Source organism: Procambarus clarkii, chromosome 31 (assembly GCF_040958095.1).
Source record: "Procambarus clarkii isolate CNS0578487 chromosome 31, FALCON_Pclarkii_2.0, whole genome shotgun sequence".
NCBI classification, from domain to species: domain Eukaryota; kingdom Metazoa; phylum Arthropoda; class Malacostraca; order Decapoda; family Cambaridae; genus Procambarus; species Procambarus clarkii.
In genome coordinates, this window is record NC_091180.1 from 11,186,797 (window position 1) to 11,207,623 (window position 20,827).

General features: G+C 47.6%; 2 non-coding genes across 2 annotated transcripts; both read left to right on the forward strand.

Annotated features, from left to right (window-relative positions):
- The first annotated feature begins 17,206 nt into the window (after positions 1-17,206).
- Positions 17,207-19,078, forward strand: LOC138370366 (small subunit ribosomal RNA). The gene has a single exon (XR_011230121.1). It is a non-coding gene; the product is annotated as a small subunit ribosomal RNA (ribosomal RNA).
- A 647-nt stretch (positions 19,079-19,725) lies between these two features.
- Positions 19,726-19,887, forward strand: LOC138370364 (5.8S ribosomal RNA). Its single transcript, XR_011230120.1, has one exon. It is a non-coding gene; the product is annotated as a 5.8S ribosomal RNA (ribosomal RNA).
- The last annotated feature ends 940 nt before the right edge of the window (positions 19,888-20,827 follow it).

Consider the following 20,827-nt stretch of genomic DNA (forward strand, 5'->3'; position numbering starts at 1 on the left):
AGAGAGTAAGATATTGATAAGGAGAGAAATCCAATTTTTATTGCATATATCGACGTTTTAGCCGGATTAAAGCTGGTTTTACGTGTACATCTCCTTTAAGTAGTATAAGCTTAAAATCATGAACTCTATAGAAAATTATATTGAAAACACTGTTATTTTTATCATTTGTATTAGAAAAGTCATTTTCATATGCTTCTTTAATGATCTAATTACACGAAGCTCCGCTTGATGATTTAATTATTTGTACTTCGTTAATACAGTGATTGATGAGGGGAGAAATCCAATTTTTATTGCATATATCGACGTTTCAGCCGTACTAGAGCTGTTTTACATGTACAGCTCCTGTAAGTAATATTACCTTATAATCATGAACTCTACACGAAATTCTATTGAAATCAAAGTAATTTTTATCATTTATATTGGAAACGTCATTTTCATATGCATTTTAATGATCAAAATAACACGATGCTCCGCTCGATAACGAAGGATCGAATCTCCAGCCGGGATTCTGCCTTAGAGGCTTTGAGGCATAATCCCACGGACGTAGCCTCGCTCCACTGGCCGATCGACCAAGAACGGAACCATTTGTCCGGACCTACCGTTCCTCTCGTACTGAGCAGGACTGCTGTCGCAACGACACAGTTTAACAGTAGGGTAAAACTAACCTATCTCACGACGGTCTAAACCCAGCTCACGTTCCCTATTGGTGGGTGAACAATCCAACGCTTGGTGAATTCTGCTTCACAATGATAGGAAGAGCCGACATCGAAGGATCAAAAAGCGACGTCGCTATGAACGCTTGGCCGCCACAAGCCAGTTATCCCTGTAGTAACTTTTCTGACACCTCTTGCTTAAAACTCCTAAAGTCAAAAGGATCGATAGGCCTTGCTTTCGCAGTCCGTATTCGTACTGAAAATCAGGATCAAGCCAGCATTTGCCCTTTTGCTCTACGCGAGGTTTCTGTCCACGCTGAACTGGCCTTAGGACACCTGTGTTATCATTTGACAGATGTACAGCCCCAGTCAAACTCCCCACCTGATAATGTCCTCGGAGCGGATCGCGGCTCTGATAGTTTAATATCAGAAACTGTATAGTAAAAACTGTTGAAGAAATTGTTATTTTTATCATTTGTATTGGAAACGTCATTTTCATATGCTTCCTTAATGATCTAGAAACCATGAAGCTGTGCTTGATGATTTACCTATATGTATAAGACAGAGAGTAAGATATTGATAAGGAGAGAAATCCAATTTTTATTGCATATATCGACGTTTTAGCCGGATTAAAGCTGGTTTTACGTGTACATCTCCTTTAAGTAGTATAAGCTTAAAATCATGAACTCTATAGAAAATTATATTGAAAACACTGTTATTTTTATCATTTGTATTAGAAAAGTCATTTTCATATGCTTCTTTAATGATCTAATTACACGAAGCTCCGCTTGATGATTTAATTATTTGTACTTCGTTAATACAGTGATTGATGAGGGGAGAAATCCAATTTTTATTGCATATAGTTTAATATCAGAAACTCTAGAGTAAAAACTGTTGAAGAAATTGTTATTTTTATCATTTGTATTGGAAACGTCATTTTCATATGCTTTTTAATTATCTAAATAACACGAAACTCGTCTCGAAGCTACGGTCGATAACTTTCAGCAAGTTATCTAGTATTTTGTTTTAAACTTAAAATCATCGAATTTGGCAATATTTGGACGTTTGTCATTTAACTTTCCCTTATGTGATTTAAACCAAATATTGATGCTTTAGGCAATATTTCCCGTTTTCTTTGTTTCTATGCTTTAGGCAATATTTCCCGTTTTCTTTGTTTCTCGTTTTTCTTTGTTTCTGTCATATTGATGCTTTATGCAATATTTCCCGTTTTCTTTGTTACCATGCTTTAGGCAATATTTCCCGTTTTCTTCGTTTCTATGCTTTAGGCAATATTTCCCGTTTTCTTTGCTTCTCGTTTTTCTTTGTTTCTGTCATATTGATGCTTTAGGCAATATTTCCCGTTTTCTTTGTTTCTATGCTTTAGGCAATATTTCCCGTTTTCTTTGTTTCTGTTTTGTACTAAAAACCCATATAGTTTAGTAATATTTTGACTTTATAATGAAAACTTAAAATCATGAACTCCATAGTAAACTCTATAGATTTCACATAGATATTTTCATCATTTGTATTGGAAACGTCATTTTCATATGCTTCCTTAATGATCTAGAAACCATGAAGCTGTGCTTGATGATTTACCTATATGTATAAGACAGAGAGTAAGATATTGATAAGGAGAGAAATCCAATTTTTATTGCATATATCGACGTTTTAGCCGGATTAAAGCTGGTTTTACGTGTACATCTCCTTTAAGTAGTATAAGCTTAAAATCATGAACTCTATAGAAAATTATATTGAAAACACTGTTATTTTTATCATTTGTATTAGAAAAGTCATTTTCATATGCTTCTTTAATGATCTAATTACACGAAGCTCCGCTTGATGATTTAATTATTTGTACTTCGTTAATACAGTGATTGATGAGGGGAGAAATCCAATTTTTTTTGCATATAGTTTAATATCAGAAACTCTATAGTAAAAACTGTTGAAGAATTTGTTATTTTTATCATTTGTATTGGAAACGTCATTTTCATATGCTTTTTAATTATCTAAATAACACGAAACTCGTCACGAAGCTACGGTCGATAACTTTTAGCAAGTTATCTAGTATTTTGTTTTAAACTTAAAATCATCGAATTTGGCAATATTTGGACGTTTGTCATTTAACTTTCCCTTATGTGATTTAAACCAAATATTGATGCTTTAGGCAATATTTCCCGTTTTCTTTGTTTCTATGCTTTAGGCAATATTTCCCGTTTTCTTTGTTTCTCGTTTTTCTTTGTTTATAACATATTGATGCTTTAGGCAATATTTCCCGTTTTCTTTGTTTCTATGCTTTAGGCAATATTTTCCGTTTTCTTTGTTTCTATGCTTTAGGCAATATTTCCCGTTTTCTTTGTTTCTCGTTTTTCTTTGTTTCTGTCATATTGACGCTTTAGGCAATATTTCCCGTTTTCTTTGTTTCTATGCTTTAGGCAATATTTCCCGTTTTCTTTGTTTCTGTTTTGTACTAAAAACCCATATAGTTTAGTAATATTTTGACTTTATAATAAAAATTTAAAATCATGAACTCCATAGTAAACTCTATAGATTTCACATAGATATTTTCATCATTTGTATTGGAAACGTCATTTTCATATGCTTCCTTAATGATCTAGAAACCATGAAGCTGTGCTTGATGATTTACCTATATGTATTTCGTTAAGACAGAGAGTAAGATATTGATAAGGAGAGAAATCCAATTTTTATTGCATATATCGACGTTTTAGCCGGATTAAAGCTGGTTTTACGTGTACATCTGCTTTAAGTAGTATAAGCTTAAAATCATGAACTCTATAGAAAATTATATTGAAAACACTGTTATTTTTATCATTTGTATTAGAAAAGTCATTTTCATATGCTTCTTTAATGATCTAATTACACGAAGCTCCGCTTGATGATTTAATTATTTGTACTTCGTTAATACAGTGATTGATGAGGGGAGAAATCCAATTTTTATTGCATATATCGACGTTTCAGCCGTACTAGAGCTGTTTTACATGTACAGCTCCTGTAAGTAATATTACCTTATAATCATGAACTCTACACGAAATTCTATTGAAATCAAAGTAATTTTTATCATTTATATTGGAAACGTCATTTTCATATGCATTTTAATGATCAAAATAACACGATGCTCCGCTCGATAACGAAGGATCGAATCTCCAGCCGGGATTCTGCCTTAGAGGCTTTGAGGCATAATCCCACGGACGTAGCCTCGCTCCACTGGCCGATCGACCAAGAACGGAACCATTTGTCCGGACCTACCGTTCCTCTCGTACTGAGCAGGACTGCTGTCGCAACGACACAGTTTAACAGTAGGGTAAAACTAACCTATCTCACGACGGTCTAAACCCAGCTCACGTTCCCTATTGGTGGGTGAACAATCCAACGCTTGGTGAATTCTGCTTCACAATGATAGGAAGAGCCGACATCGAAGGATCAAAAAGCGACGTCGCTATGAACGCTTGGCCGCCACAAGCCAGTTATCCCTGTAGTAACTTTTCTGACACCTCTTGCTTAAAACTCCTAAAGTCAAAAGGATCGATAGGCCTTGCTTTCGCAGTCCGTATTCGTACTGAAAATCAGGATCAAGCCAGCATTTGCCCTTTTGCTCTACGCGAGGTTTCTGTCCACGCTGAACTGGCCTTAGGACACCTGTGTTATCATTTGACAGATGTACAGCCCCAGTCAAACTCCCCACCTGATAATGTCCTCGGAGCGGATCGCGGCTCTGATAGTTTAATATCAGAAACTGTATAGTAAAAACTGTTGAAGAAATTGTTATTTTTATCATTTGTATTGGAAACGTCATTTTCATATGCTTCCTTAATGATCTAGAAACCATGAAGCTGTGCTTGATGATTTACCTATATGTATAAGACAGAGAGTAAGATATTGATAAGGAGAGAAATCCAATTTTTATTGCATATATCGACGTTTTAGCCGGATTAAAGCTGGTTTTACGTGTACATCTCCTTTAAGTAGTATAAGCTTAAAATCATGAACTCTATAGAAAATTATATTGAAAACACTGTTATTTTTATCATTTGTATTAGAAAAGTCATTTTCATATGCTTCTTTAATGATCTAATTACACGAAGCTCCGCTTGATGATTTAATTATTTGTACTTCGTTAATACAGTGATTGATGAGGGGAGAAATCCAATTTTTATTGCATATAGTTTAATATCAGAAACTCTAGAGTAAAAACTGTTGAAGAAATTGTTATTTTTATCATTTGTATTGGAAACGTCATTTTCATATGCTTTTTAATTATCTAAATAACACGAAACTCGTCTCGAAGCTACGGTCGATAACTTTCAGCAAGTTATCTAGTATTTTGTTTTAAACTTAAAATCATCGAATTTGGCAATATTTGGACGTTTGTCATTTAACTTTCCCTTATGTGATTTAAACCAAATATTGATGCTTTAGGCAATATTTCCCGTTTTCTTTGTTTCTATGCTTTAGGCAATATTTCCCGTTTTCTTTGTTTCTCGTTTTTCTTTGTTTCTGTCATATTGATGCTTTATGCAATATTTCCCGTTTTCTTTGTTACCATGCTTTAGGCAATATTTCCCGTTTTCTTCGTTTCTATGCTTTAGGCAATATTTCCCGTTTTCTTTGCTTCTCGTTTTTCTTTGTTTCTGTCATATTGATGCTTTAGGCAATATTTCCCGTTTTCTTTGTTTCTATGCTTTAGGCAATATTTCCCGTTTTCTTTGTTTCTGTTTTGTACTAAAAACCCATATAGTTTAGTAATATTTTGACTTTATAATGAAAACTTAAAATCATGAACTCCATAGTAAACTCTATAGATTTCACATAGATATTTTCATCATTTGTATTGGAAACGTCATTTTCATATGCTTCCTTAATGATCTAGAAACCATGAAGCTGTGCTTGATGATTTACCTATATGTATAAGACAGAGAGTAAGATATTGATAAGGAGAGAAATCCAATTTTTATTGCATATATCGACGTTTTAGCCGGATTAAAGCTGGTTTTACGTGTACATCTCCTTTAAGTAGTATAAGCTTAAAATCATGAACTCTATAGAAAATTATATTGAAAACACTGTTATTTTTATCATTTGTATTAGAAAAGTCATTTTCATATGCTTCTTTAATGATCTAATTACACGAAGCTCCGCTTGATGATTTAATTATTTGTACTTCGTTAATACAGTGATTGATGAGGGGAGAAATCCAATTTTTTTTGCATATAGTTTAATATCAGAAACTCTATAGTAAAAACTGTTGAAGAATTTGTTATTTTTATCATTTGTATTGGAAACGTCATTTTCATATGCTTTTTAATTATCTAAATAACACGAAACTCGTCACGAAGCTACGGTCGATAACTTTTAGCAAGTTATCTAGTATTTTGTTTTAAACTTAAAATCATCGAATTTGGCAATATTTGGACGTTTGTCATTTAACTTTCCCTTATGTGATTTAAACCAAATATTGATGCTTTAGGCAATATTTCCCGTTTTCTTTGTTTCTATGCTTTAGGCAATATTTCCCGTTTTCTTTGTTTCTCGTTTTTCTTTGTTTATAACATATTGATGCTTTAGGCAATATTTCCCGTTTTCTTTGTTTCTATGCTTTAGGCAATATTTTCCGTTTTCTTTGTTTCTATGCTTTAGGCAATATTTCCCGTTTTCTTTGTTTCTCGTTTTTCTTTGTTTCTGTCATATTGACGCTTTAGGCAATATTTCCCGTTTTCTTTGTTTCTATGCTTTAGGCAATATTTCCCGTTTTCTTTGTTTCTGTTTTGTACTAAAAACCCATATAGTTTAGTAATATTTTGACTTTATAATAAAAATTTAAAATCATGAACTCCATAGTAAACTCTATAGATTTCACATAGATATTTTCATCATTTGTATTGGAAACGTCATTTTCATATGCTTCCTTAATGATCTAGAAACCATGAAGCTGTGCTTGATGATTTACCTATATGTATTTCGTTAAGACAGAGAGTAAGATATTGATAAGGAGAGAAATCCAATTTTTATTGCATATATCGACGTTTTAGCCGGATTAAAGCTGGTTTTACGTGTACATCTGCTTTAAGTAGTATAAGCTTAAAATCATGAACTCTATAGAAAATTATATTGAAAACACTGTTATTTTTATCATTTGTATTAGAAAAGTCATTTTCATATGCTTCTTTAATGATCTAATTACACGAAGCTCCGCTTGATGATTTAATTATTTGTACTTCGTTAATACAGTGATTGATGAGGGGAGAAATCCAATTTTTATTGCATATATCGACGTTTCAGCCGTACTAGAGCTGTTTTACATGTACAGCTCCTGTAAGTAATATTACCTTATAATCATGAACTCTACACGAAATTCTATTGAAATCAAAGTAATTTTTATCATTTATATTGGAAACGTCATTTTCATATGCATTTTAATGATCAAAATAACACGATGCTCCGCTCGATAACGAAGGATCGAATCTCCAGCCGGGATTCTGCCTTAGAGGCTTTGAGGCATAATCCCACGGACGTAGCCTCGCTCCACTGGCCGATCGACCAAGAACGGAACCATTTGTCCGGACCTACCGTTCCTCTCGTACTGAGCAGGACTGCTGTCGCAACGACACAGTTTAACAGTAGGGTAAAACTAACCTATCTCACGACGGTCTAAACCCAGCTCACGTTCCCTATTGGTGGGTGAACAATCCAACGCTTGGTGAATTCTGCTTCACAATGATAGGAAGAGCCGACATCGAAGGATCAAAAAGCGACGTCGCTATGAACGCTTGGCCGCCACAAGCCAGTTATCCCTGTAGTAACTTTTCTGACACCTCTTGCTTAAAACTCCTAAAGTCAAAAGGATCGATAGGCCTTGCTTTCGCAGTCCGTATTCGTACTGAAAATCAGGATCAAGCCAGCATTTGCCCTTTTGCTCTACGCGAGGTTTCTGTCCACGCTGAACTGGCCTTAGGACACCTGTGTTATCATTTGACAGATGTACAGCCCCAGTCAAACTCCCCACCTGATAATGTCCTCGGAGCGGATCGCGGCTCTGATAGTTTAATATCAGAAACTGTATAGTAAAAACTGTTGAAGAAATTGTTATTTTTATCATTTGTATTGGAAACGTCATTTTCATATGCTTCCTTAATGATCTAGAAACCATGAAGCTGTGCTTGATGATTTACCTATATGTATAAGACAGAGAGTAAGATATTGATAAGGAGAGAAATCCAATTTTTATTGCATATATCGACGTTTTAGCCGGATTAAAGCTGGTTTTACGTGTACATCTCCTTTAAGTAGTATAAGCTTAAAATCATGAACTCTATAGAAAATTATATTGAAAACACTGTTATTTTTATCATTTGTATTAGAAAAGTCATTTTCATATGCTTCTTTAATGATCTAATTACACGAAGCTCCGCTTGATGATTTAATTATTTGTACTTCGTTAATACAGTGATTGATGAGGGGAGAAATCCAATTTTTATTGCATATAGTTTAATATCAGAAACTCTAGAGTAAAAACTGTTGAAGAAATTGTTATTTTTATCATTTGTATTGGAAACGTCATTTTCATATGCTTTTTAATTATCTAAATAACACGAAACTCGTCTCGAAGCTACGGTCGATAACTTTCAGCAAGTTATCTAGTATTTTGTTTTAAACTTAAAATCATCGAATTTGGCAATATTTGGACGTTTGTCATTTAACTTTCCCTTATGTGATTTAAACCAAATATTGATGCTTTAGGCAATATTTCCCGTTTTCTTTGTTTCTATGCTTTAGGCAATATTTCCCGTTTTCTTTGTTTCTCGTTTTTCTTTGTTTCTGTCATATTGATGCTTTATGCAATATTTCCCGTTTTCTTTGTTACCATGCTTTAGGCAATATTTCCCGTTTTCTTCGTTTCTATGCAAAGATATCGTGTACGGCTGGCATTGGAATGGTCAAAGACCGGAGTCTAAAGGAGTCACCCGTGCCGTTCCGGACTTCCGTCTCTCTCTCTCTCTCGGGAGGAGGGAGGCGAGGCGAGGGGCGGTGCTTGGAATGGACCCATGTAAGGGGAACCCGGGGGAGTCGCGCCAAACAGTGCGGGCGCCTCCATCCCAAATATGGAAATATCTAATGCTAATGTGCTGTACCGAATCGTTCGTAGACGACTTACGTACCGGTCAGGGTGTTGTAGGTGGCAGAGCAGCATCCTCACTGCGATCCACTAAGACTTCTCCCTCTAAGGCTGGAGGTTTCGTCACGCGTCCCGATGACGTAATTTCCTCCGACGAGAGCCTTTGAAGACGTGGCGGCGACGGCATTTGCTGCTGGCTGGCTGGCTGGCTGGCTGGCTGGCTGGCTGGCTGGCTGGCTACTGTAGCTAGTGTGTGTCCCAGGCGTCTGTGTGTCCATGCGACAAGGCACCACACTGCAGTGCCCGGCTGTTGTTGCTCTATCACAGGTAGGCAGCCAGCTTTGAAAGAAATGATAACGCACTGACGTAAGGGAGAGAAAGATTGCATAGTCTACCTCAGTGTATCCTATCTAGCAGTGTTTAGTCTTTTTACAACCACTATGTTATGGTGGGCAGGTGGCCCCGTCCTTTTCGAGGACGAAAACAAGGACGAGGACAAGGACAAGGTCGAAAAGGCGCAAAGTGAAAGGAAGGGGTTTGTTTGCTGCCGGCCACTCTGACCTATTGAGTGAGTGAGCCTTAGTCCCGCGAATTACGCCTGCTTGCCTGCTCGGCGTGTGCTCGGATCCGTCCATGGTGTGGCACCAAGAGAGAATGGCGAGACGACCCACTGAGGCTCGGTGCAGCGTCGGAGTGAAGCCTGTGAGGCGGCTGAGGACAGGGAGGAAACGGAGAGACGACCCACTGAGGGAACGATGCGGCGTCGAGTAGTTCTGTCAGGCGGCTGAGGGCAGGGAGGAAAAGGAGAGACGACGACTTGGGGGGGTAGGGGGTGGGGATGGGCTCTGGGTGGGTGAGGGGAGGGGGGGTGTTAAGGTGGGTCGCCGAAAACGGAGATTCGAACTCAAAAGGCGGGCTAGGATCCGTCCCTGATCCGACACAGAGACAGAACGGAGAGACGACCCACTGTGGCAGGGTGAGGCGTCGATAGAGTCCTGTGAGGCGGCTGAGGACAGGGAGGAAACGGAGAGACGACCCACCGAGGGCTCGGTGCGTCGTCGAGAGAGTGCTGTGAGGCGGCTGAGGACAGGGAGGAAATGGAAAGACGAACTCACTGTGGCTCGATGAGCCGTCGAGTAGTTCTGTCAGGCGGCTGAGGGCAGGGAGGAAATTGAGAGACGACCTCACTGTGGCTCGGTGAAACCGTCGAGTAGATCTTTCAGGTGGCTGAGGGCAGGAAGGAAAAGCAGAGGCGAGGACTTGGGGGGGTAGGGGGTGGGGTAGGGCTCTGGATGGGTGAGGGGAGGGGGGGTGTTAAGGTGGGTCGCCGAAAACGGAGATTCGACCTCAAATGGCGGGCTAGGATCCGTCCCTGATCCGACACAGAGACAGAACGGAGAGACGACCCACTGTGGCAGGGTGAGGCGTCGATAGAGTCCTGTGAGGCGGCTGAGGACAGGGAGGAAACGGAGAGACGACCCACCGAGGGCTCGGTGCGTCGTCGAGAGAGTGCTGTGAGGCGGCTGAGGACAGGGAGGAAATGGAAAGACGAACTCACTGTGGCTCGATGAGCCGTCGAGTAGTTCTGTCAGGCGGCTGAGGGCAGGGAGGAAATTGAGAGACGACCTCACTGTGGCTCGGTGAAACCGTCGAGTAGATCTTTCAGGTGGCTGAGGGCAGGAAGGAAAAGCAGAGGCGAGGACTTGGGGGGGTAGGGGGTGGGGAAGGGCTCTGGATGGGTGAGGGGAGGGGGGGTGTTAAGGTGGGTCGCCGAAAACGGAGACTCGACCTCAAATGCCGGGCTAGGATCCGTCCCTGATCCGACACAGAGACAGAACGGAGAGACGACCCACTGTGGCAGGGTGAGGCGTCGAGAGAGTCCTGTGAGGCGGATGAGCACAGGGAGGAAACGGAGAGACGACCCACTGAGGGCTCGGTGCGGCGTCGAGAGAGTCCTGTGAGGCGGCTGAGGGCAGGGAGGAAACGGAGAGACGACCCCACTGAGGGCTGGGTGCGTCGTCGAGAGAGTGCTGTGAGGCGGCTGGGGACAGGGAGGAAATTGAGAGACGACCTCACTGTGGCTCGGTGAAACCGTCGAGTAGATCTTTCAGGTGGCTGAGGGCAGGAAGGAAAAGCAGAGGCGAGGACTTGGGGGGGTAGGGGGTGGGGTAGGGCTCTGGATGGGTGAGGGGAGGGGGGGTGTTAAGGTGGGTCGCCGAAAACGGAGACTCGACCTCAAATGGCGGGCTAGGATCCGTCCCTGATCCGACACAGAGACAGAACGGAGAGACGACCCACTGTGGCAGGGTGAGGCGTCGAGAGAGTCCTGTGAGGCGGATGAGCACAGGGAGGAAACGGAGAGACGACCCACTGAGGGCTCGGTGCGGCGTCGAGAGAGTCCTGTGAGGCGGCTGAGGGCAGGGAGGAAACGGAGAGACGACCCCACTGAGGGCTGGGTGCGTCGTCGAGAGAGTGCTGTGAGGCGGCTGGGGACAGGGAGGAAATTGAGAGACGACCTCACTGTGGCTCGGTGAAACCGTCGAGTAGATCTTTCAGGTGGCTGAGGGCAGGAAGGAAAAGCAGAGGCGAGGACTTGGGGGGGTAGGGGGTGGGGTAGGGCTCTGGATGGGTGAGGGGAGGGGGGGTGTTAAGGTGGGTCGCCGAAAACGGAGATTCGACCTCAAATGGCGGGCTAGGATCCGTCCCTGATCCGACACAGAGACAGAACGGAGAGACGACCCACTGTGGCAGGGTGAGGCGTCGAGAGAGTCCTGTGAGGCGGCTGAGGACAGGGAGGAAACGGAGAGACGACCCACCGAGGGCTCGGTGCGTCGTCGAGAGAGTGCTGTGAGGCGGCTGAGGACAGGGAGGAAACGGAGAGACGACCCACTGAGGGCTGGGTGCGTCGTCGAGAGAGTGCTGTGAGGCGGCTGGGGACAGGGAGGAAATTCAGAGACGACCTCACTGTGGCTCGGTGAAACCGTCGAGTAGATCTTTCAGGTGGCTGAGGGCAGGAAGGAAAAGCAGAGACGAGGACTTGGGGGGGTAGGGGGTGGGGTTGGGCTCTGGATGGGTGAGGGGAGGGGGGGTGTTAAGGTGGGTCGCCGAAAACGGAGATTCGACCTCAAACGGCGGGCTAGGATCCGTCCCTGATCCGACACAGAGACAGAACGGAGAGACGACCCACTGTGGCAGGGTGAGGCGTCGAGAGAGTCCTGTGAGGCGGCTGAGGACAGGGAGGAAACGGAGAGACGACCCACCGAGGGCTCGGTGCGTCGTCGAGAGAGTGCTGTGAGGCGGCTGAGGACAGGGAGGAAACGGAGAGACGACCCACTGAGGGCTGGGTGCGTCGTCGAGAGAGTGCTGTGAGGCGGCTGGGGACAGGGAGGAAATTCAGAGACGACCTCACTGTGGCTCGGTGAAACCGTCGAGTAGATCTTTCAGGTGGCTGAGGGCAGGAAGGAAAAGCAGAGACGAGGACTTGGGGGGGTAGGGGGTGGGGTTGGGCTCTGGATGGGTGAGGGGAGGGGGGGTGTTAAGGTGGGTCGCCGAAAACGGAGATTCGACCTCAAACGGCGGGCTAGGATCCGTCCCTGATCCGACACAGAGACAGAACGGAGAGACGACCCACTGTGGCAGGGTGAGGCGTCGAGAGAGTCCTGTGAGGCGGCTGAGGACAGGGAGGAAACGGAGAGACGACCCACCGAGGGCTCGGTGCGTCGTCGAGAGAGTGCTGTGAGGCGGCTGAGGACAGGGAGGAAACGGAGAGACGACCCACTGAGGGCTGGGTGCGTCGTCGAGAGAGTGCTGTGAGGCGGCTGGGGACAGGGAGGAAATTCAGAGACGACCTCACTGTGGCTCGGTGAAACCGTCGAGTAGATCTTTCAGGTGGCTGAGGGCAGGAAGGAAAAGCAGAGACGAGGACTTGGGGGGGTAGGGGGTGGGGTTGGGCTCTGGATGGGTGAGGGGAGGGGGGGTGTTAAGGTGGGTCGCCGAAAACGGAGATTCGACCTCAAACGGCGGGCTAGGATCCGTCCCTGATCCGACACAGAGACAGAACGGAGAGACGACCCACTGTGGCAGGGTGAGGCGTCGAGAGAGTCCTGTGAGGCGGCTGAGGACAGGGAGGAAACGGAGAGACGACCCACCGAGGGCTCGGTGCGTCGTCGAGAGAGTGCTGTGAGGCGGCTGAGGACAGGGAGGAAACGGAGAGACGACCCACTGAGGGCTGGGTGCGTCGTCGAGAGAGTGCTGTGAGGCGGCTGGGGACAGGGAGGAAATTCAGAGACGACCTCACTGTGGCTCGGTGAAACCGTCGAGTAGATCTTTCAGGTGGCTGAGGGCAGGAAGGAAAAGCAGAGACGAGGACTTGGGGGGGTTGGGGGTGGGGTTGGGCTCTGGATGGGTGAGGAGAGGGGGGGTGTTAAGGTGGGTCGCCGAAAACGGAGATTCGAACTCAAAAGGCGGGCTAGGATCCGTCCATGGTGTGGCACCAAGAGAGAATGGCGAGACGACCCACTGTGGCTCGGTGTGGCGTCGAGAGAGTCCTGTCAGGCGGCTGAGGGCAGGGAGGAAACCGGAGATGGGGGGGAGGGAGGTGCAAACCTGGACTGTTAGGCGAGCGGCTTACTCCCGCCGTTTACCCGCTGGACCTCGTCCAGTCTCCGGCAATGCTCCGGCACAGAGAATGCCTGGCCTGGCGTGACGGCCTGCTCCTGCCCGGTGTGTGGCGGTCGCGCCAGCAGTGTTTCTCGTGTAGCATGCGAGCGTTGCCGGTGTCGTCGGGAGCCGGGATATGTTCTCGAACAAAGTTACCTGAGCGAGTGTGCCTTTCTCCCTGTCGTCAGCTCGGGTCTGGTCGAATTGGGCCGGTGGCGCCGAAGAAGTTACCACCGGAGACCAGGGTCCAGTGGCTAGAGCCGGGCCCAACGGCTATTGCCGAGTACCTTCCTCCGATGCAGGAAGAAGGTGTGTTCAGTCCCGCGGAAATCGTACGGCGGGTGCCGAATTTACCAGTGGCCAGCCGGGTCCAGGAGCTAGAGCCGGATTTGTCGGCTACTGCCGGGTAACCTACTTTGGATGCGGGTGCTGGCGTGGTCGGCCCCGCGGAAATCGGACGGCAGGCGCCGAAGATACCAGCGGCGAGCCGGGTCCCGGAGCTAGAGCCGAGCCCATCGGCTATTGTTGAGTAGCCGTCTTTGCCGGCAGAGCTGGCGTTTTCAGTCTCGTCGAAATCAGACGGCGGGCGCCGAAGTTAACAGCGGCTAGCCGGGCCCCAGAGCTAGAGCCGGACCCAGGGACTAAAGCCCAGCGGTGTGCTTCCGGTTGGGCGTTTGCGTTTTCAGTCTCGCGGAAATCGGACGGAGGGCGCCGAAGTTACGTTTTGCCAGCCGGGTCCAGTAGCTAGAGCCGGGCCCGGGGACTAGAGTCCCGCGTCGGCCTCCGACCCGAGTGCTTCTGTTTTCAATCTCGTCCAAATCGGACGAGGGGTACGGAAACGGCACAACTTAACCCGGGTCCAGGGGCTAGAGCCGGGCCCGGCGACTAGAGTCCCGCGTCGGCCTTCGGCCCAAGTGCTTCCGTTTTCAATCTCGTCCAAATCGGATGGAGGGTACCGAAACGGCGAAACGTAACCCTGACTCCCTTGCAAGTGCCTGGTCCGGTAACCCTATTGTCCTTCAAGGCTCTCAGACCTGAAAGGAATTGGGAGGCAAGTTCGGCATTCTGGCCGAAATCGAGCGCCGGAGTGTACCTTTTTCCAGAACTGGGACATGGTACATCAGGGGTTTTCGTGCTTAGACCACAGCACAGCGAGAGCTGGGCGACCATTTGAGCTCAATTTGCACGAAGTGACGACATCACCTTGACCCATTCGATATATATAGGGGAGACCTGGTGTCTGTGGCACCTTTCTCGTGGGTAACCTGCTGTCTTAGGGGACCATGCGAGGGAGACTACTGACAACTACCTGCGTCTTGGCGACATTCTAAGTCTCGTTGTTGCCAGAGGGAAGGAGCAAATGTTTTCCATTGTTTTGGTGCGTTGGCTACTTTCCCTTCCCCCATTCCACGGTGTTGGTTCTCGGTTCCGGTGCGGTAGCGAACTGTTTGCCGCAGACGTTTACCGGAGTAAATGGGGAACCAGCCTTTTACCTGTCGCGGGGTACATATGCCGAGGTATTTGGAGTCCGGTGTGTGAGTGACCGACCATTGCGTTCTGTTAGACATACGTAACATTAGGCGAAGGCGGCCCTCCTTGCACATGTCGTGTGGTTCCAGAGCCAGGCATCTCGGGTCCGGTGTGCGCGTGCGACCGATCTTGTTCATGTGTTAGACATACGTAACAGTGGGCGAAGACGGTCGGCGAAACTCGCGCATGTCGTGTGGTCCGAGATGGCCTTCCATGCACATTAGATATAGCTATATAAAGGGGGAGACGCGGTGGCTGGCTGACAACTACCGGCGTCTTGGCGACATTGTGTCTCGTTGTCGCCAGAGAGAAGGAGCAAATGTATTCCATTGTTTTGGTACGTGGGCTCCTTTCTCTTCCCCCACTGTTAGGGTGCTGGTTCTCGGTTCCGGTGCGGTAGCGAACTGTTTGCCGCAGACGTATACCGGAGTAATTGGGGAACCAGACGGTGTTTTGCCTGTCGCGGGATTGGATCACAGGTTCTGGGTTCCGGTGCGGTTGCGAACTGCTTCTCGTTCACCGGCGCCAATGGGGAACCTGCCTGTCTGTCGCGGGGCAAATGCCACATAGGCTGAGGTATTTGGAGTCCGGTGTGTGAGTGACCGACCATTGCGTTCTGTTAGACATACGTAACATTAGGCGAAGGCGGCCCTCCTTGCACATGTCGTGTGGTTCCAGAGCCAGGCATCTCGGGTCCGGTGTGCGCGTGCGACCGATCTTGTTCATGTGTTAGACATACGTAACAGTGGGCGAAGACGGTCGGCGAAACTCGCGCATGTCGTGTGGTCCGAGATGGCCTTCCATGGACGTTAGATATAGCTATATAAAGGGGGAGACTCGGTGGCTGGCTGAACCTACTACCGGCGTCTTGGCGACATTGTGTCTCGTTGTCGCCAGAGAGAAGGAGCAAATGTATTCCATTGTTTTGGTGCGTGGGCTCCTTTCTCTTCCCCCACTGTTAGGGTGCTGGTTCTCGGTTCCGGTGCGGTAGCGAACTGTTTGCCGCAGACGTATACCGGAGTAATTGGGGAACCAGACGGTGTTTTGCCTGTCGCGGGATTGGATCACAGGTTCTGGGTTCCGGTGCGGTTGCGAACTGCTTCTCGTTCACCGGCGCCAATGGGGAACCTGCCTGTCTGTCGCGGGGCAAATGCCACATAGGCTGAGGTATTTGGAGTCCGGTGTGTGAGCGACCGACCATTGCGTCTTGTTAGACATACGTAACTTGCAGGCGAAGGCGGCCCTCCTCGCACATGTCGTGTGGTTCCAGAGCCCAGGCACCTCGGGGTCCGGTGTGCGCGTGCGACCGATCTTGTTCATGTGTTAGACATACGTAACAGTGGGCGAAGACGGTCGGCGAAACTCGCGCATGTCGTGTGGCTCGAGAATTGCCTTCAATTCCTCCCTGGAGTGAGTAGTTTGTTTCGGCAGCAGCTCTCTCTCCACACAACCCCCCATCATCCTCCTTCCCGCAAGAGCATGATCCCGATGCTCGATGCAAACTGAGAACTGTCACTGCACACGCTGCGGCATCTCGGGTCCGGTGCGCGAGGCGAACTTGCATTCTGCTAGACATACGTAGCATTAGGCGAGAGCGCCCGTAATCGCGCACGTCGTGAGGCTCGAGAGGCCTTCAAAGCAGCGCCTCTGTATTGTGTCACGACGATTCCTTCCGATCTCCGTGCGATCACTTCTCCAGCCTACGACTGCACATCGAGTCAGCTATCGATCGGTCTGTGTGCATGGGAACAGAGCACCAACCTTCTTCCATGTCATGGGAAGGCTGAACAAAAACACTGTGGCGTCGCCTCTCTCCACCAACGAGGAGGCGACAAACCACACGGCACCTCGGATGCATTTCCGACGGTTCCTTTCATATAAAAGGGGTGACGCCGAGGAAAATAAGACTCGCGTCCCTACCAAAACGAAAAAGACCACCACCACCTACTCACTTACTACTGCTCCTCCTCCTGTTTTTCCAGCTTGCCGTGTTGAATGACGACAATGACGAGCAGGAGTAATCTCGGCGGGGTAGTTATGATCGTTCGTCCACGCGGAGTAACTGCTCTCCTCCGCCTCTGTTCGTCTAACGTATCGACATAACGCCATACTGTCGGGCTGCTAGAGAGTCCATAGTGAGATTTAACTTGCAAAGCAGGATTAAAACGCAAAACCGAGGGGAGCGAGGGGTGTGTGTGTGTGTCTTGTGTACTATATATCAGTAGTACTGTTGAGCTACCTGGTTGATCCTGCCAGTAGTCATATGCTTGTCTCAAAGATTAAGCCATGCATGTGTAAGTACAAGCCGAGTTAAGGCGAAACCGCGAATGGCTCATTAAATCAGCTATGTTTCATTGGATCTGTAAACCCACTTACTTGGATAACTGTGGTAATTCTAGAGCTAATACATGCATCACGTCTCTGACCGCAAGGGAAGAGCGCTTTTATTAGTTCAAAACTGGTCGGGCCTCGGTCCGTTAACCCACCCGTGGTGAATCTGAATAACTTTTTGCTGAGCGCACGGTCTCCGCACCGGCGCCGCATCCTTCAAGTGTCTGCCTTATCAGCTTTCGATTGTAGGTTATGCGCCTACAATGGCTATAACGGGTAACGGGGAATCAGGGTTCGATTCCGGAGAGGGAGCCTGAGAAACGGCTACCACATCTAAGGAAGGCAGCAGGCACGCAAATTACCCACTCCCGGCACGGGGAGGTAGTGACGAAAAATAACGATGCGAGACTCATCCGAGGCCTCGCAATCGGAATGAGTACACTTTAAATCCTTTAACGAGGATCTATTGGAGGGCAAGTCTGGTGCCAGCAGCCGCGGTAATTCCAGCTCCAATAGCGTATATTAAAGTTGTTGCGGTTAAAAAGCTCGTAGTTGGATCTCAGTTCCGGACTGACGGTACACCGCCTGGTGCTTACTGTCACGCTCCGAACAGCTAACTAGCCCCGCCGGCTCGCACGGGGTGCTCTTCATCGAGTGTCCCGAGTGGCCGGCACGTTTACTTTGAAAAAATTAGAGTGCTCAGAGCAGGCTACTTTAATGGCCTGAATGTCTATGCATGGAATAATGGAATAGGACCTCGGTTCTATTTTGTTGGTTTTCGGAACCTGAGGTAATGACTAATAGGAACAGGCGGGGGCATTCGTACTGCGACGCTAGAGGTGAAATTCTTGGACCGTCGCAAGACGAACTACTGCGAAAGCATTTGCCAAGGATGTTTTCATTAATCAAGAACGAAAGTTAGAGGTTCGAAGGCGATCAGATACCGCCCTAGTTCTAACCATAAACGATGCCAACTAGCGATCCGCCGGCGTTATTCCCATGACCCGGCGGGCAGCTTCCGGGAAACCAAAGTCTTTGGGTTCCGGGGGAAGTATGGTTGCAAAGCTGAAACTTAAAGGAATTGACGGAAGGGCACCACCAGGAGTGGAGCCTGCGGCTTAATTTGACTCAACACGGGGAACCTCACCAGGCCCAGACACCGGAAGGATTGACAGATTGAGAGCTCTTTCTCGATTCGGTGGGTGGTGGTGCATGGCCGTTCTTAGTTGGTGGAGCGATTTGTCTGGTTAATTCCGATAACGAACGAGACTCTGGCCTATTAACTAGTCGACGGATCTCCAGCAATTGGTGTCCAGTTCGCAACTTCTTCTTAGAGGGATTAGCGGCAATTCTAGCCGCACGAGATTGAGCAATAACAGGTCTGTGATGCCCTTAGATGTTCTGGGCCGCACGCGCGCTACACTGAAGAGATCAACGTGTTCTCCCCCTCCGAGAGGAGCGGGTAACCCGTTCAATCCCCTTCATGATAGGGATTGGGGCTTGCAATTGTTTCCCATGAACGAGGAATTCCCAGTAAGTGCAAGTCATCAGCTTGCGCTGATTACGTCCCTGCCCTTTGTACACACCGCCCGTCGCTACTACCGATTGAATGATTTAGTGAGGCCTTCGGACTGGCGCTCTTGGATGTTCTACCCCTCGCGTCTCGGCGCAAGGGGTTCTCGCCTCGAGCTGACGGAAAGATGTCCAAACTTGATCATTTAGAGGAAGTAAAAGTCGTAACAAGGTTTCCGTAGGTGAACCTGCGGAAGGATCATTACAGTTTGTGACGCGAGAGCTGCAACCATCGGCTCGTCGTCGTCGTTCGAGTATTCTTCAATGCGAAGAAGGCAAGGGTAGCCTTGGGAGCCGCACCCAATTGCCGTGGGAAAGGAGAAAGCGGATAAACGGCGGGGAGATCAACACCCACTGTGAGACAATAACAGGTCTGTGATGTCGGACTGACATGACATGTCAGTCAGTCCGACCGGCGCAGGTCACAGTCCTAGCGCCGTATACTGCTTTAGAGTCATCTGTTGGGGCTCGCGACACCCGTCACCGACATCTTTCTTCCTTGTCCCCGGTCGCTCAGTGGCTTCCGGCACCCACACCATAGAGAGAAAGCAGCAGGCGAAGACGCTACTGCTCCTCTCGTTGACAGGGCCGGCGCCTGCTACTCTGGCGGCGTCTAGTGCTGGGTTTTCCTTGACACGCTTCCCAGTGGGCCCCTCCCTCCCCGCCTTCACTCTACTGTAAACGTAAATGTACGTGTGCGGCAGAGGAGGAAAAAGGGGAGAGAGAAAAAAAGCATTTTATGTGTCTTCTAACCAAAGTCGGGCTCTTACCAGCCCTATCAAACCCCCCATACATTACGTCCTCCTATGATGGAGTGATAGACGGCCGACAGGCCTTAATAAAAACATATACAACTCTTAACGGTGGATCACTTGGCTCGTGGGTCGATGAAGACCGCAGCTAACTGCGTGTCGGTATGTGAATCGCAAGAATACCAGATACATCGACAAGTCGAACGCACATTGCGGCGGCAGTCCTGATATGTGTACTGTCGCCACTCCTGCGCGAGGGTCGGAATAACATCCATCGGGCGAGTAGCTGTTGCGGCCTCCATATTCTGCTCTTTGGCAGGCTCAACGATGCGCTTTGGCCTGCTCTGGGGAACGACGCCCGCCACTGCCCCCCGAATGAGAAGGCAGGAGGCAAACCGGGAGTCCCCCTAATATTTGACAAACGAGCCCCTAGCACACCTCATCATGCTGTGAAAGAAAGACGCTTTTCGTCCTATTTCTGCAACAGAGGCCTGCCGCCCTTTGAGTGAGAAAACACTCGACGTCTGCTGCGGATCCGATTGTCCCACAGACGTGCAGCAAGCAAAGCCGCCAGTTTCCACCCCTCCGTGGACTGGATGGCACAACACAAGGGTATGGCTAGAGGACCGGGTCGGAAGCGACATGCCATGCGTCGCCGTCCAGAGGTAGTAGTGTGCCAGGGAAATTGAACGCTTGAGGAACCTCCCGCCTATCACACACACTCTCTACGGACCGACTCAACCGGATTTCATTTACTTTGGCCTAGCAGAATTCGAGAGAGAGAAGAAATGGTGCCAATAACGCTCATGAACGAGTAAATTACACCAGTACACAGGTGCATGTATGAGAGAGAGGCGTGTGCGCACAGAAGTAGTGCTATACTACTACTGTTGTTATTATTATTATTGTTATAATTTCGTTGGCATGTGTGCACCCTAGTGGTAGCCGCTGCCACAGTTGTGGGGCCTATAAGCAACGCTTGCTGAAACCGAAGTGACGGCGTGTCTGGCGCAAGCCGTCAGACGGCCAAATTCGGATTTTCAGTGCGTTGGCTGGGGGACAGTAACAGCCGTGGCATCATCAGCAGCAGCCGCTGTGTTTGTTGCTGGTGTGGTGCGAGGGAGCGACCGCCTGTCGTCATGACGGAGGAGGTGCTGCTCCCGTGCTGTGCTTTGCCCCTCAGCAAAAGGCGTAGCCAGAGT